Source organism: Oryctolagus cuniculus, chromosome X (assembly GCF_051225735.1).
Source record: "Oryctolagus cuniculus isolate XC-2025 breed Fujian yellow rabbit chromosome X, ASM5122573v1, whole genome shotgun sequence".
In the NCBI taxonomy this organism is placed as follows: domain Eukaryota; kingdom Metazoa; phylum Chordata; class Mammalia; order Lagomorpha; family Leporidae; genus Oryctolagus; species Oryctolagus cuniculus.
This window is the reverse complement of record NC_142888.1, coordinates 21,943,019-21,957,243: the sequence shown is the minus strand read 5'-3', so window position 1 is coordinate 21,957,243 and position 14,225 is coordinate 21,943,019. Positions and strand designations below refer to the sequence as shown.

At 39.6% G+C, this 14,225-nt stretch overlaps 1 long non-coding RNA gene across 16 annotated transcripts in view; it reads left to right on the top strand.

Moving 5' to 3' along the window:
• Nucleotides 1-14,225, top strand: part of LOC149119571 (uncharacterized) — a 150,698-nt gene that overhangs the window by 96,303 nt on the left and 40,170 nt on the right. The window contains exon 3 of one of the 16 annotated variants that reach the window (XR_016228302.1): nt 11,551-11,748. The exons of 13 other annotated variants lie outside the window; for them this stretch is intronic. This is a non-coding gene — a long non-coding RNA (uncharacterized LOC149119571). Of the gene's footprint in view, nt 1-7,730; nt 7,936-11,316; nt 11,511-11,550; nt 11,749-14,225 lie in introns of those variants that run through there. 2 more of the 16 variants (XR_016228303.1, XR_016228304.1) reach the window with 2 other exon arrangements.

The window sequence follows — 14,225 nt, the reverse complement described above, 5'->3', positions numbered from 1 at the left end:
CACCAACAGTGGGTTAGTGTCCCTTTTTCCCCACATCCTCGCCAGCATCTGTTGTTGGTAGATTTCTGCATGTGAGCCATTCTAACCGGGGTGAGGTGAAACCTCATTGTGGTTTTGATTTGCATTTCCCTGATTGCTAGCGACCTTGAACATTTTTTCATGTGCCTGTTGGCCATTTGGATTTCCTCTTTTGAAAAATGTCTATTGAGGTCCTTGGCCCATCTCTTAAGTGGGTTGTTTGTTTTGTTTTTGTGGAGTTTCTTGATCTCTTTGTAGATTCTGGTTATTAACGCTTTCTCTGTTGCATAGTTTGCAAATATTTTTTCCCATTCTGTCAGTTGTCTCTTCAATCTCCTGACGGTTTCTTTTGCAGTACAGAAACTTCTCAATTTGATGCAATCCCAATAGTTGATTTTGGCTTTGACTGCCTGTGCCTCCCGGGTCTTTTCCAGAAATTCTTTGCCTGTGCCAATATCTTGAAGGGTTTCTCCAATGTTCCCTAATAACTTGATGTTGTCAGGTCATAGATTTAGGTCTTTAATCCATGTTGAGTGGATGTTTGTGTAAGGTGTAAGGTAGGGGTCTTGCTTCATGCTTCTGCACGTGGAAATCCAGTTTTCCCAGCACCATTTATTGAATAGACTGTCCTTGCTCCAGGAATTAGTTTTAGATCCTTGATCAAATATAAGTTGGCTGTAGATGTTTGGGTTGATTTCTGGTGTTTCAATTCTGTTCCATTGGTCTATCCATCTGTTTCTGTACCAGTACCATGCTGTTTTGATTACAACTGCCCTGTAGTATGTCCTGAAATCTGGTATTGTGATGCCTCCGGTTTTGTTTTTGTTGTACAAGATTGCTTTAGCTATTCGAGGTCTCTTTTGCCTCCATATGAATTTCAGCATCATTTTTTCTAGATCTGCGAAGAATGTCTTTGGTATCTTGATTGGGATTGCATTGAATCTATCAATTGCTTTTGGGAGAATGGACATTTTGATGATGTTGATTCTTCCAATCCATGAGCATGGAAGATTTTTCCATTTTTTGGTATCCTCTTCTATTTCTTTCTTTAAGGTTTTGTAATTCTCATCGTAGAGATCTTTAACGTCCTTGGTTAAGTTTATTCCAAGGTATTTGATTGTTTTTGTAGCTATTGTGAATGGGTTTAATCTTAGCAGTTCTTTCTCGGCCATGGCATTGCTTGTATATACAAAGGCTGTTGATTTTTGTGCATTGATTTTATATCCTGCCACTTTGCCAAACTCCTCTATGAGTTCCAATAGTCTCTTAGTAGAGTTCTTTGGATCCTCTAAGTAAAGAATCATGTCATCTGCAAAGAGGGATAGTTTGACTTCTTCCTTCTCAATTTGTATTCCTTTGATTTCTTTTTCTTGCCTAATAGCTCTGGCTAGAACTTCCAGAACTATATTGAATAGCAGTGGTGAGAGTGGGCATCCCTGTCTGGTACCAGATCTCAGTGGAAATGCTTCCAACTTTTCCCCATTCAATAGGATGCTGGCCGTGGGTTTTTTATAAATTGCTTTGATTACATTGAGGAATGTTCCTTCTATACCCAATTTGCTTAGAGTTTTCATCATGAAAGGGTGTTGAATTTTATCGAATGCTTTCTCTGCATCAATTGAGATAATCATATGGTTTTTCTTTTGCAGTCTGTTAATGTGGTGAATCACATTGACTGATTTGCGAATGTTGAACCATCCCTGCATACCAGGGATGAATCCCACTTGGTCTGGGTGGATGATTTTCCTGATGTGTTGTTGCATTCTATTGGCGAGAATTTTATTGAGGATTTTTGCATCTATGTTCATCAGGGATATTGGTCTGTAATTCTCTTTCAGTGCTACATCTTTTTCCGGCTTAGGAATTAAGGTGATGCTGGCTTCATAGAAAGAATTTGGGAGGATTCCCTCTTCTTCGATTGTTCTGAATAGTTTGAGAAGAATTGGAGTTAGTTCTTCTTTAAATGTCTGGTAGAATTCAGCAGTGAATCCATCTGGTCCTGGGCTTTTCTTTGTTGGGAGGGCCTTTATTACTGTTTCAATTTCTGTTTCAGTTATGGGTCTATTTAGGTTTTCGATGTCTTCATGGTTCAATTTAGGTAGATTGCATGTGTCCAGGAATCTATCCATTTCTTTTTTTTTTTTTTTTTTGACAGGCAGAGTGGACAGTGAGAGAGAGAGACAGAGAGAAAGGTCTTCCTTTGTCGTTGGTTCACTCTCCAATGGCCGCTGCGGCGGGCGCGCTGCGGCCGGCGCACCGCGCTGATCCGATGGCAGGAGCCAGGAGCCAGGTGCTTTTCCTGGTCACCCATGGGGTGCAGGGCCCAAGCACCTGGGCCATCCTCCACTGCACTCCCGGGCCACAGCAGAGAGCTGGCCTGGAAGAGGGGCAACCGGGACAGAATCCGGCGCCCCGACCGGGACTAGAACCCGGTGTGCCGGCGCCGCTAGGCGGAGGATTACCCTAGTGAGCCGCGGCGCCGGCCGGAATCTATCCATTTCTGATAGGTTTCCCTGTTTGCTGGCATACAGGTCCTTGTAGTAATTTCTGATGATTCTTTTTATTTCTGTGGTGTCTGTTGTTACATTTCCTTTTTCATCTCTGATTTTATTGATTTGGGTCTTTTCTCTTCTTTTTTTGGTTAGTTGGGCCAATGGGGTGTCAATTTTGTTTATTTTTTCAAAAAACCAGCTTCTCGCTTGGCTGATTTTTTGTAGTGTTTTTTTGGATTCAATCCTGTTGATTTCTTCTCTGGTTTTAATTATTTCTCTTCTCCTACTAGATTTGGGTTTGGTTTGCTGCAGTTTTTCTAGGTCCTTGAGATGCACTGAAAGCTCATTTATTTGGTACCTTTCCAATTTCTTGGTATAGGCACCTATTGCTATAAATTTGCCTCTCAATACTGCTTTTGCTGTATCCCATAAGTTTTGATATGTTGTGTTGTTGTCTTCATTTACTTCCAGAAAGTTTTTGATTTCTCTTTTGATTTCTTGAATGACCCAGTGTTCATTCAGGAGCATGTTGTTCAGTCTCCATGTGTTTGCATACTTTCTAGGGGTTCTTGAGTTGCTAATTTCCAGCTTTATTCCGCTGTGGTCTGAGAAGCTGCATGGTATGATTCTAATTCTTTTAAATTTGCTGACACTTGCTCTATGGCCTAGTATGTGATCAATCCTAGAGAAGGTTCCATGCACTGCTGAGAAGAATGTGAAGTCTGTAGATGTAGGGTTGAAAGTTCTGTAGATATCTGTTAGATCCATTTGGACAATAGTGTCAATTAAATCTGCTGTTTCCTTGTTGATCTTCTGTCCGGATGATCTGGCTATTTCTGAGAGTGGAGTATTGAAGTCCCCCAGTACTATTGTATTGGAATCTAAATCTCCCTTTAAGTCCCTTAACATATCTTTTAAATAGACCAGTGCTCTGTAATTAGGTGCATATACATTTATAATAGTTACATCTTCCTGTTGAATTGAACCCTTAATCATTATATAGTGCCCCTCTTTGTCTCTCTTAACAGTTTTTGTATTAAAGTTTATTTTGTCTGATATTAATATGGCTACACCTGCTTTTTTTGGTTTCTGTTGGCATGGAATATCCTTTTCCAACCTTTCACTTTCAGTCTGCATGCCTCTTTGTTAGAGAGATGTGTTTCTTGTAGGCAACAAATAGTTGGGTTGTGTTCTTTGAGCCAATCAGCCAAACGGTGTCTTTTAACTGAAGAATTCAGACCATTAATGTTTAATGTGACTATTGATACGTAGTGACTTTGCCCTGCCATTTTCCCGGAAATATTTTCTAGTATATGCTTTGAGCTTCCCATGCTCTTTTACTGGTAGGTTTTCTTCCTTTCCCTTCTTTCATATTGATGGCCGTGTTTCTGTGTTTCTGAGTGTAGCACATCTTTAAGTATCTTTTGCAGGGCCGGACGAGTGGCCACAAAGTCTTTCAATTTCTGTTTGCTATGAAAGGTCTTTATTTCACCTTCATTCACAAATGAGAGCTTGGCAGGATATAATATTCTGGGCTGGCAATTTTTCTCTCTTAGCACCTGTGCTATGTCTCGCCATTCCCTCCTAGCCTGTAGTGTTTCTGATGAGAAGTCTGCTGTGAGTCTGATTGGAGATCCTCTGAGAGTAATCTGACGTTTCTCTCTTGCACATTTTAGGATCTTTTCTTTATGTTTCACTGTGGTAAGTTTAATTACCACGTGCCGTGGTGAGGATCTCTTTTGGTCATGTTTATTGGGGGTTCTATGAGCTTCCTGTACTAGGATTTCTCTGTCCTTCTCCAAACCTGGAAAGTTCTCTGCTAGTATCTCACTAAAAAGGCCTTCTAATCCTTTCTCTCTCTCCATGCCTTCAGGAACTCCTAGAACTCGAATGTTGTTTTTTTTTTTAATAGTATCCTGTAGATTCCCAACAATATTTTTTAGATTTCTAATTTCCTCTTCTTTTCTTTGGTTTGACTGTATGTTTTCCTGTGCTCTATCTTTTAAGTCCGATATTCTCTCTTCTGCTTCACCCATTCTGTTTTTAAGGCTTTGTAATGTGTTTGTCATTTGATTTATTGAGCTCTTCATTTCATTTTGATTTCTCTTCACTATTACACTTTCCTGTTCTACTAGTTTCTGCGTTTCATTTTGATTCTTCCTTAAAATTTCATTTTCACGAGAGAGATTTTCAATCCTGTCCAATAAGGATTTCTGTAGTTCAAGGATTTGCTTTTGAAAACTTCTAAATGTTCTTATCATAAATTTTTTGAAATCCGTATCTTGCATTTCTTCTATCTCATCATCTTCATAATCTTGGTTTGGGGTGTTTTGTTTATTTGGAGGCATCATAGTGTCATCGTTGATCTTGTTCCCTCGATTTCTGTGTTTGTTGCTTGGCATAGTTAATTCTTCTTTCGTCACTGTGCGTTTTTTTTTTTTAATTTTTTTATTTTATTTTATACTCTGTCCGTGTTAAGTGGACTGCCTGCTGTTGGAGGAGCCTTGGAGGCTTGAGATGGGTGCGGCCTGAGAGCTCTGCTTGGTTCTTCCTGGTTACGGTGTGCAAAGGTGACACCCTCAGGTTATGCGTGGTAAATCTCTCTCTTTTTATTTATTTATTTATTTTATTTATTTATTCAGGGGGTAAGTAATACCGCACTGCACGGCTGTGCCGAATTGATGGTATTTGGCTTCCAGTCTCTGGCTTCTACCCAAAGAGTCTGTGTAGGCTCCGTTTCTCCTCTGGACTCCCACTGGGTTGCCTAGGCTACTAGTGACTCAGTTCCTTAGCTCTCCCCTGTTGATATGTAAATCCAGAGAGGGGGCCTGCTCTTTGTCTCTTGCGAATTCTTCAAGCCTTGCAACCTTGCAACCTTTGCAAGGTTGGCTGAGAGAGAAACCCCCAAGCTTTTTTTTTTCCTTCTTTCCGGTAGTGAGTCTGCTGCACTTTCCGTCCCCCCTCTAGATTCTGACCCCCGTTTCCCCGCCAATGTCTCGGGTTATTGAGGTCACCTCCCCTTCCAGTGCCGATGTGTGGACTCGGAGCCCTGGACGTCCCAACTCTCCCGCTGGTGTCTGTGTGACATGCACTCCCCTTCGAGCACTGGCGCGCAGACCCTGCAGCTCCCGCGGCTCCCGCGGCTCGGCTTCCGCGCGGTGGGCGACCTTGTTCTCCCAGTAGGTCCTCCGATTCACAGCCACTCGATCCAGAAGAGTTTCCTCTGCAATATTTTCCTGGTTCTTTTTTCTGAGGCTACCGTGACTCCCCTTTTATTAAACTAAATTTTCCTGGACTATCGGTGCGCGCCCTCACTATTCCGCCATCTTGGCTCTGCCCCCTACCCAGGGGAATTGAAATCAGCATCTGAAAGATGTTTATTGCAGTGCAATTCACAATAGCTATGATATGGAATCAACCCAAATGTCTCTCAACTGAAGACTGGATAAAGAAACTATGGGATATGTACACCATGGAATACTACACAGTGGTAAAAAATGAAATCTTATTATTTGCAATAAAATGGATGAATCTGGAAAACATCATACTTAGTGAAATAAGCCAGTCCCCAAAGGACAAATACCATATGTTATCCCTGATTTTTGATAACTAATAGAGTACCTACAACGTAATCTATGGAAGTGAAATTCACATTTTGATATATGATCACTTTGAATAGCCCTGTCTCGACTGTTGAGGAACATTTTTTTATACTGTTTGTTGAACTCTTTACTTAGTATAAAGTTAGTCTTAGGTATATAAAGTTAATTAAAAATAGATCTTAGTAAAAAATAAGAATAGGAATAGGAGAGGGAGGAGGAAAAATGATTGGAGTGTGGATGGCAGGGCAATAGGGTAGGAAGAATCACTATGTTCCTAAAGTTGTATTTATTAAATGTATTGTTTGTATACCTTAAATTAAAATTTCTGAGAAGGAAATCATAGTTACATATGTATGATTCTAAAAACCTGCATTTTATGAGATAATTAATTTTTCCTGAACAAAAATAAATTTACTGGGGAGAACATTATTATTTTTAAAAAGTAGTGAAAGTTCTTATAGATTGAAGTTGGGGGTCTGAGAGATGGATGATCAGCTCATGTTCAAGTTTCTGATTGGTCATTTATACTTATGACTTTCCTTTGATTGGTCAGTGATACTTGTGACCTTCCTCTGATTCCTGTAAGTGGTAGTTGCATTTTGCCCCAGATCTGGAATTTCCCTTCCCAAACTCAAAATTTTCCTAAAGAAAATCCCTCTGGACAATATTTACCTTCAAAGTGTTATCTGTTAGAGAAGTAAATTACTTCATGAGTTCTGTGAATAGAACCTTGTAGGGCCAGCTATATAACTCCTTTAATTCAATGAATTATTTTTGATAACTAGTTAATCCTAAAGGAAGGACAAAGTCACCTTGGGCTGAAGGAGACAAACAACAGGTTAGGTACTAGTGATACAGTGTTTCTACATTAGGGACATTCGTATAGGGGTTCAATCTCACCTATATTTCCCTGGTTTTCTCCATGATTGCATATGTTTGCTATAATTTGTATTTAAAAACGTTTGTTTGAATAAGGGTCTAAAAAAGGTTCAAATATTATAATGTGTTTTGAGTCTTTCTCTTTACACACGCACACACACACACACACACACATACACCACATAATTTCATAACTCCTCATATGTGTGTTCAGTGTTAGAGGGTATGAAAGAGTTCATGGATAATGAACTTTTAATTCCATTTTCCACAAGCTTTTTGAAGCTCTGTGTATGTGTGTGTGTGTGTGTGTGTACACACATATTCCAACAAACCTATATGACAGTATTTAATAAATCTACTCCACAGATGAAAAGCCTAAGGCTCAGAAAGTTTTTGAGTATGCCACCAAGTTCACATGACTAGTAGGTGATAGAACTGGAATAAGACCTTTAGTTTGAATTCATCTGAGATCCTACTGTTTGACTCCTCTGAGTCTGAAGCATACTTTTTGTCTCTTAATTCATGGTCCTACTACTCCATAACATGTATTAGAGTTTAGAAATAGGATCGTGCAGCCTAAGCACTTAAAGCAATTGTAAAGGAGAAATATGAAAATGATAAACACAATTTGAGGATTGTCTATGGGCTCAATTTACTTAAGGTATTGCTACACTTAGGCCAAGATTTCCTGGACAGATGAAGATTCTGATTAAGGGCCTGCATTTTTTTCTGCCTCCAGCTATTTCCTGCTTTATAGTGTCATCTTAATGGTCTTCTCCACTGTGTCCTCTTGCCCAACTCTGGAACCTGGCCTGATGACCAGCTCTTCACTGCTTATTCCTCTGAAGGATGTTCTCTTCATGCTCCCAGTAAAACTGTCAGCCCAGAATCACCTCCCAGTCCCAAAGTTTGAGAACTCCTACTCCCTGTGTAGATGCCTGTGTATGTTGCTCTTCTTGTTACTTATTTCATGGCAATAATACTTTCCATATAAATGGTCACTTTGGACAGTGAGGATTAGAAATTTGTCAACTTCCTTGGCTGCTTTAACCCAGATATCAATATGTTTTCCAAATGCATTGTGGAGAAAGATTGATGTGAAATGTAATCTACTAGTTCTTGGTTTATAACTGAAGTTATAAAGGGGGCTTTGAGGGCATCTTGGTACTTTCACTAGTATTTTAATTTAGTAGCTTACTTTAGATGTGTGGTTCCTGCACACTTGTCATGCAGGAAGCCAATCACTGACATCAGGATGATAGAGGAAAGTAGGTGTTTATTTGCAAAGCATAGAGCAAGGAGTTGGGCAGCTTTTGCTTAATCCCCAAACTTTCTTAGGGGTTAAGGGTAGAGAATCTTACAAATTGAAGTTGGGTTTGAGACATGCATGTTCAGCTCATGCTCAAGCCCCTGGTTGGTCTTCAGTACTGATGTTGCTCCTTTGGTTGGGAATATCATGTTATTTGGGAATTTTGATGATGGCAAAGTGAGCTCCAATCAGCCTGGGGACTATTTGCATGTGATAGTTCCTTTTTGCTCAGGGCCTACGTTCCTGGAAAAACTCTGATAAGACCAAACATCAAGATGTCTATAGAGGAGGTAAATGACTATAAGAAGTCTTGTGATCTGAGACCTTATTGGGCTTGCTGTACCTAATGTAACTTAGTGACTTAAATCAAGAGGTTGATTTATGATCATAAATGTAGGGCAAAGAAACCTTAAGCTAATGGAAGGAAACTGAGAAACTGGAGGGTACTAAGGCCTGATAGTATCTAGTATCTAGGTCAATGGTAGTGCATAGGGGCTGTTTCAGAGACTGGATACTGAACATATATATTTATGAAAGAGCTTAATCAGTGGAAATCATTGTGCAAGAAAAATATAAAGGGTCTGTAGTTCTAAAATTTCTAGAGTCCTTCTTGGAGGTGGGAAAATGATTTCTTGGGAGACATATTAGCTTTGAATATAAAGGAAAAAATGAGTCATCATCCTCCCACTGATCTTGGTCTATATACTTTGCACAAAGCACCATTCTGCTTTTCAGTGTGCCTAGTATAGCCTGTACAGATTTTCAGGAATATTTATTCCTGGGAAAGGCATAAGAGGCACACAAGTTAAAATTTTGTCCAGGTACCAAAAGGATGAACATTCTCAAGTTACTGAGGTTATAGAGGTTATTGTAAATGCTATGAAGAAAATTGCTATTTAATAAAAAAGGGTGAATTCTCCATGTGGAGATTTATAGTGTTATTTACAAAACTAGATGTTATCTTGTATTTGAAAGCACTATAGCATTAGTAGACTGTTGAAAAAGCTGGAAAATTATAAAACAAATCTACATTTCTCAGACACTCCTCCAAGTAATGAAGATGGTCTCCATAACAAAATATAATGGCAGCCCTTTAGTGAGCACATATTATTTTAAAGTTTATGGAAGAGATTTAAAATGCTGGTCTACATATTGTCTTCCTCGACTTCCTGGGTGCATGAGAAGATGATATTTTCCGGTCAACTTGTAGGTATGAAGAATCATGTAATTATATTTGACACTGAATTGTGAGCAGAAGTAATAATTCTCACTTCCAGGCCAAGGCATCTCCATTTTATCTTTCCTTCAGTGGCAAACACACTTCACAATTACGCAGTTTTTGTTTCCCTGTTTTCTAATTTGGATTAAGAGCAAATTAACTTAATTTTTCATGCATATAAATTTGTGCAGTGATATCTTGAGTAACAGGATTCATCTGGGCATGCTTGAAATTTTTGGAATGTTTATGGGACTTTAGAAATAAGTATCGGATCAGAATGACCAGATACCAGGGAATGGAGCCAGACTTCACACCCTCAGCTAATGGAAGTTGTCAGGAGGAAGGAAGGAGAGCAAATTCCAGTGTCTATAAGAGAAACCAAGCACAAAACCAAATCCAGAGACCAGAGCAACTGGCAATCAGGATTCTTAATCTGGAGTTCATCATTTAAGGGATAAATGGTCTTAAGAAAAGAAAATGAAGGATTTGGGTAGGACATTCCAGCATGGATTGTGTGAATGAGCTTGGAAAGTTACTGAGTCACTGCTACCAGCTAGAAATTGTGCTTGTGGTTTTCTGAGTGAGAAGGTTAACTGGATTAAAGGAGCAGAGCCACATCAGACACCGCATCCTATCTTAGAATCCTCACTACATATTGTCAGGCAGGTTATAGCTGGTTCCCTCTATCACTCAGCGATGATATTAATGAGTTCTAGGAGAGCAACACGGACATGTCTTTGCTAATGTACCATGGCTAGGAGTTTTCTTAATGTCTCCTAGAGAAAGAAATACACTTCTTGGTGGACAGTGGATCCCCTCCACAGAGATTGAGACTATGTGAGTGGGTTAGGTTGGTGAGTGGTAACAGACAGTTTAGAAAAGACAGGAATACTAATTACCACTGAGTTTGCAGGTGCAAGGAAAAGAAAATTACAAGAAAGATGCTGTGGTGTTAATTACACCAGTGATTCTGCAGATAAAGGGCTTGCTGTGAACATGCCTTGAAAATTGGTCCAGATGGTGTCTTTAGTTCAGATTGCCAACCATGGCTCCTGAGTTTTTGAAACACCAGAAAGCAGTAAATGCTGGCTTACATTGCCACCAGATTCTGCCCAGGAATTGGGGATCAGATGGTTGGTCCAAGGTACACACATATATAAAATTGATAGAGAACCCATGAAAATGGCAAATATTCATAGTAAACCAACTGTGTATGATATGACTGTATGGGGTTGAGAGCATCCCCATTTCCAAAGTGCTATTTCAGTCTGGGGAATCGAAAATCCATGACAATCAGAATTATTTCCTGTGGGAATGTTATGTTCTGTGAGCAGTTGTAACATGGTATTTCTTCCATGGAGGCAAAAGACTCATAGGGAGCAGGCTCCACATTTTGAATCAGCAATTATAACTCTTTCTACTGCAATTTATTCATTCTTTGATTCATCCTGCAGACATTTAGTGAACATGTTCTAAGCATGAATTAAACACAAGACAGTGGAGACTGCTGAAAGATGAAATTAACTACTTTTAGAGTTCAGTGAGAATTATAGTAACTGCTTTGTATTGCTATTAGAGAGATTCTACTTTTTTCTTCTTCAAGGATTTGTGTGTCACAACTGTATACCTACTGTGATGCATGTTATATTGGGAGCAAGGGTACTATAGTAATGTATTTTTTCTTTTCATTTAAAAGTACTTAATTACTTATTTCTGGTGTTCATGAAGAAGCCAGATAATATCCAGTATGAGGCATTTATCTATACTAGGAATTAAGTTGCTAATTTCTGTTTTTAGGCTCACAATGAGAGACTGTTTATTGGCAATGCTAGGACTCCCACAATATCCCTGAGGTTTTTCAAAAGCCACTCAGGGTTCAGGCATTTGGCCTACTAGTTAAAAGATACTGGTAAGAATGCCTGTATCCCATGGGGCTGGCACTGTGGCACAGCAGGTTAATGCCCTGACCTGAAGCGCCAGCATCCCATATGGGCGCTGGTTTGAGACCCAGCTGCTCCACTTCCGATCCAGCTCTCTGCTATGGCCTGGGAAAACAGTAGAAGATGGCCCAAGTCCTTGGGTCCCTGCACCCGTGTGGGAGACCTGGAAGAAGCTACTGGCTCCTGGCTTCGGATCGGTGCAGCTCCAGCTGTTGCAGCCAATTGAAGAGTGAAACTTTGGATGGAAGACCTCTTTCTCTCTGCTTCTCTCTCTGTGTAACTCTGACTTTCAAATAAATAAATAAATCTTAAAAAAAAAAAAAAAGAGTGTCTGTATCCCACATCAGAGTGCCTGAGTTTCAGCCTTGTCTCCAGCTTTAGGCTCTAGCTTCCTGCTAATGTGGACCCTGGGAAGCAGAAGTGATGGTGCAAGTGATTGAGTTCCTGCCACCCACATAGGAGACCTGGATTGAGTTTCTGGTTCCTGGCTTCAGTCCCCAAGCCATTGCAGACATTTGAGAAATGAACCAGCATATGGGTTTCTTTCTCTCTCTCCTCCTCTTCTCTCTCTCTTGTGCACACACTCTTGCTCTCATTTTCTTTCATTCTTTCTCTGCCTTCAAATAAATAAAAAATATTTTTAAAAATATAATTCTAAAAAAGCTACTCAGGGGTCATCATTGTGGAACAGCAGATTAAGCTATTGCTTGCAAAACTGGCTTCCCATATCTGAGCACCAGTATGAGTTCCAGCTGCTCCGCTTCCCAACAAGCTCCCTGATAATGTGCCTGAGAAGGTAGCAGATGATGACCCAAGTATGTGGGACCCTGTCATACATACTTGGGAAGATCCAGACAGAGTTCCAGGCCCCTGACTTTGGCCTGCTGCAGCTCCAGTTGTTGCAGCCATCTACTGTTGAACTAACGAATTGAAGAGTCTCTCTCTCTCTCTCTCTCTCTCTCTCTCTCTCTTTATCCCCTTCTCTCTCTCTCTTTTGCTCTACCTTTCAAATAAATAAATATTTTTAAAAAGCTATTTAGTTATAAAGAAAATTGAAAGTATGTCATTGTGAAAATTAAAAGAAAATATGAAAAGAATAAGGAAGAATGGGAGTAAAGGAGGGAGGGTGGGGTGAGGTGTATTAATATGCTCTTAAAATTGTATATATGAAATTTGTTCCCTTTTTATAAATAAAAACAATTTTTAAAGCTACTCAGTAGCTATGTTTATCACAAAAAGGAATTAGGCTTATCTGTCATTAACTCTGTTCCATCAGACTTTAGAATTTCATGGAGCAGTTATGAGTGATGGAGGTTAAAAGTCAAAGCTGTTTGAGGAAAATAAAGGAAACTGGAGTCTCTAGTTCCCTTTTGTGATGAGAGGCATTATTATTTCAATTAGATGGCTTTTTTTGTGATTTTGTTTTCAGAAAGGAAAATAGAAGATTTATGTTACTTTACAAAATATCTCAGAAAGTACTAGATAAGTACTGCATTTTATTCTCCTTCCAATGTCATATATTTGTCATTTCATACCTCAGTTAATGACTTAACTACAGATTTTTTTTTTCAATTGCAGTTACTACTTATTGAAAGTTCTTTATATTCTGGCTATCTGTACCAAAAAGTCTTAATTAATGGTTTCCAAATCAGTGGTATTTTAAGAGAATTTTTTAAAAGATGTTTTATGCTGCATCTGTTTTATTTATATTTCAAAGAACCTTATCTTTGTATAAAATACAAACTCTAAATATTCTTTATAGTTTTTAGATTCATGCATTTTTTATGTTACAGAGTTAAATGAGGAAAGGTTGTTTCTGTTTAAATATGCTTGAATTTATTTGAAAATAAACTTTTTAGAACAATTTTAGATTTACAGCTAAGCTAGAAAGAGATTTGTCAGATCCCCTACATTCAGTTTCTCCTGTTTTAACATATTTAAAATAGCTATTGAACCAATATTGATACAATATTATTAACTAAAGTCCATGCTTTATTTATATCTCATTAATTTTTTTTGACAGGCAGAGTGGACAGTGAGAGAGAGAGAAACAGAGAGAAAGGTCTTCCTTTGCCGTTGGTTCACCCTCCAATGGCCGCTGCGGCCGGCGCGCTGCGGCCGGCGCACTGCACTGATCCGATGGCAGGAGCCAGGAGCCAGGTGCTTTTCCTGGTCTCCCATGGGGTACAGGGCCCAAGCACCTGGGCCATCCTCCACTGCACTCCCTGGCCACAGCAGAGAGCTGGCCTGGAAGAGGGGCAACCGGGACAGAATCTGGCGCCCCGACCGGGACTAGAACCCGGTGTGCCGGCGCCCCTAGGCGGAGGATTAGCCTAGTGAGCCGCGGCGCCGGCCTTATATCTCATTAATTTTTACTTACTCTGCTTTTCTTTTTTGATCCAGAATACCATCCATGATTGTGTTTAGTCTGTCTTCTTAGTCTTCTGTGCTCTGGCTTATTTTCTCAGATTGTCCTTGCTTTTGATGACCTTGACAGTTTCGAGTAGCATCGTCAAGTAGTTTGTACCCTGTTCCTCTATTAAGCCATATCTAATGTTTTGCTTATAATTAAACTGAATTTATAGACAGAAGTAGGATGACCACAGAGATAAATGGCCTTTCTCATCATACCATAGCAAGGGAACATATTACAACATGACTTGGCACTATTAATATTAATATTAATCATCATTGTTAGGAAAAGAGAACAGATTGGTGCCTCCTCACACGGGGCACCAAATGTAAGAAAAAGGGGGCAGAACAGAG